Source organism: Protomyctophum parallelum (assembly GCF_964188405.1).
Source record: "Protomyctophum parallelum genome assembly, chromosome: 4".
Classification (NCBI taxonomy): domain Eukaryota; kingdom Metazoa; phylum Chordata; class Actinopteri; order Myctophiformes; family Myctophidae; genus Protomyctophum; species Protomyctophum parallelum.
Window position 1 is genome coordinate 39,516,553 of NC_139700.1, and position 3,160 is coordinate 39,519,712.

The window sequence follows — 3,160 nt, forward strand, 5'->3', positions numbered from 1 at the left end:
CTCATCAAGATGTCACCAACTATCAAAGCTACAAAATAGTTTGTTTTATAAGGTAGAACTGGTAGAACTTGATCTCCTGACCTCAAGTAACACTGTCCTCTGAAAAGCAAGCAATCTCTATCCATATTTGGAATTATAACAGCTGAAATCAATACAAAAAATCAGTATTCAGAACCTGTGGGCCACATTAAGTGAAGGTGGGGGCCACTGCCCGCCAGTTGCACATGTATGGTCTAATGAATGACACAAAGGAGAGTCAAAGACAGAGTTTTGTTTCATTTATTTAAGAAGGCACAGTGCAAATTAGCATACACGGAATCAGACAAGAGGCTATATTCTTCTGCTCAAAGTTAAAATAGTAGTTATTCTACACACACACACACACGCACGCACGCACGCACGCACGCACGCACGCACGCACGCAGTATCAGCAGACAGTACCTGTGGGCCAGGGCATGGAGCCAGACAGTTGACCTGGTTTGCATGGCTGGTCCTGTGGGAGGCTGGGGCATGTCTGTGGCACACTAGAGCCCCCTGCTGTCTGTCTGGTGTAGTGTCGCTGTCCTTCGGGGCAGGCAGTAAGTTGTATAGTTATCTCCTGAAGGGGCAAAATCACTCCCCATAAACCACACAACCTACTACCTCACCCCGTACGAACATCACTGAGGGAGGCGTATACGGATGTCACCGATGGAGGGGCTTGCAGTGGTCATTCTGGCTTGTGGTGGACATTTTTGTCAAAATGTAATTTTTGCCATGGACGCAAAATTAGACAAATAGACAATAACATTATCAGAAACACACGAAGAGCTAGCCCTGAATACACTCTCAGTTATGGGGGTCCTTGCAAATCAAACATTTGAGAACCACTAGTACTAGTTGGACTCCTAATGTGCCATATAGTGTCATAGTAAATCAGTGTCATAAATATTCTGAAGAAAACCTGGAGACATTCAGTAATTGCGTCCTATGATCAAAATAATATTTATGTTTTAACAATCATCTAAAATTAGCCACGGACAATGCCAAAACATGACATCAATATGCAAGATACCGTTACATATATATTAAGTGATAACTAAGTGATAACTAATCCTGAACAGCAGTTGAAAGTAAAAAAAAATGATGCCAAAAATTGTCAAAAGTAAAGCAGATCTACAAGCTCACAAAAAGCATAGTGAGCTGGATTTAAAATAACTATAATCAATAATATGTCAAAAGTGTAATGACCTTTTTTAGGGGGGGGGGGGGGGGGGGGGGTAGCCAGCAACACCCTTATCCCTTATCCTTAAACGTATTTGCCATTTTTTACTATTTTTGAAAAACATTTTAAAATAGCTCAACTAGCTGATCCCCATCAAGACATTGTGAGCTTGTAGATCGGCTATTTGAACTATTTTTAAATAGTAAAACATTTCAAATTAGTTTAGGGATAAGGGTTAAGTGGTGGCGCAACGTATAGCCCTTAGTCTCTGTGACACATCTAGGGGCCACAATCTGCATTCAAATATTTTCCTAGAAGCTTTGTCATTGGTCTAAAAAAAACCCTGCAGCAATGACTACCCAATCAGGAAGTAGACAGGCAAATCGACAAATGACAAAGCTTCTAGGAAAATCTTTGAATGCAGATTGCTGGCTGTCTGAATACGAAAAAGGAAAAGAAAAGTAATAAAAAATTTTTACATGTTATTGCTTAGAGCTACTTTAAGTGATTAACGGTCCTAGGTTGGGTTTTTGAAAATACTATATGGTCACCCTTCCAGGCTTGCACACTGGTGTTGCAAGATGACAACATTCTGGTCACAGATCTGCTATTTGTGGTGACTGTGCAACGTAAAACGCACCTTGGTCATTGTGGTCATGTCACCTCAAGTTTGAAGTAGGAAATCAATATTATGGTTGGACCTTAAAGGATGACCACATGTCCAAATAATAAAAACTAAACAGTAAAAAAAGAGAGCAAAACATAATAACACTTTATTGATTTTTCAATCATAATTCAGACAGGAATAACGGGCAGTCAACAAACCCACGTGACCTGACGCCAGCGTTCCACATTCCCAGTAGAGTGACGACATTACAGCCACTTCAGGAAAGACAGTAAGTTGTATAGTTATGTGACATGGAAGGGCAGGACCCTAAAACTATACAACCTACTACCTCACCCCAAAGGACAGTGTTTTGAACCGGCGGGGACATATGGTTCCTCCAATGGTCGCACAGTGCTCCGCTCTGCTCCACTCCACCACACACCTCAGTGAATACAAAACAAAAGTTATGCCTCCTCCTAGCACAAAAGCACACACGCGCGTGCGCGCGCACGCACACACACACACACACACACACACACACACACACACACACACACACACACACACACACACACACACACACACACACACACACACACACACACACACACACACACACACACACACACACACACACACACACACACACACACACACACACACACACACACACACACACACACACTTATAGATCTTATAGATCGTCTATTTTTAATTCACTGTATGTACTATAGATTTAAAGTACTCATGTGGCCTATAGTCGCTTTTGTTGGGCTTGTTTTCCTATATACCTGGTTACTTATTCTTCTCACAAAACCTGGCAACACTGAACACGAGATAATGCCAGTGTCACCGAGTTCAGTGCTGCGGCTGAACTCATGAATTTAAATAAGACACACAAAGTGCCTGCGTCCCAAACAAATTAAATGACCCAGGTGTTTGCATATAGCCAAAATGTGCCATTTTTAATGCATGGTGAAATGCAAATTAATGGTGAAATGCAAATTAAGAACAGAGTAAGAGCAAGGAATATAAGGCGCCACGTGTCTCTATAATTTAAAGGTGCAGGTCGTGGTTTCCCAACAGGAATTAACATGTGAAAGATATTAATAATGTTAGGGGTGTAACATTACAGTAGTATCGATTTTGAGCGATGCAACTACATCGATATATAAACAGCAACATATCGTATCGCCTCGTTTTGCAATGCAAATAATCGACTGTATCGATACTGAGAACTTGTGCGTTGTTACAAGAAAGAGCTTTAAGTTAATTACTTCTCCATTCCATATCGCTACACTTGGTCCATCAATGAATATGTGTAATCAAGTAAAACATTGTTAATACAA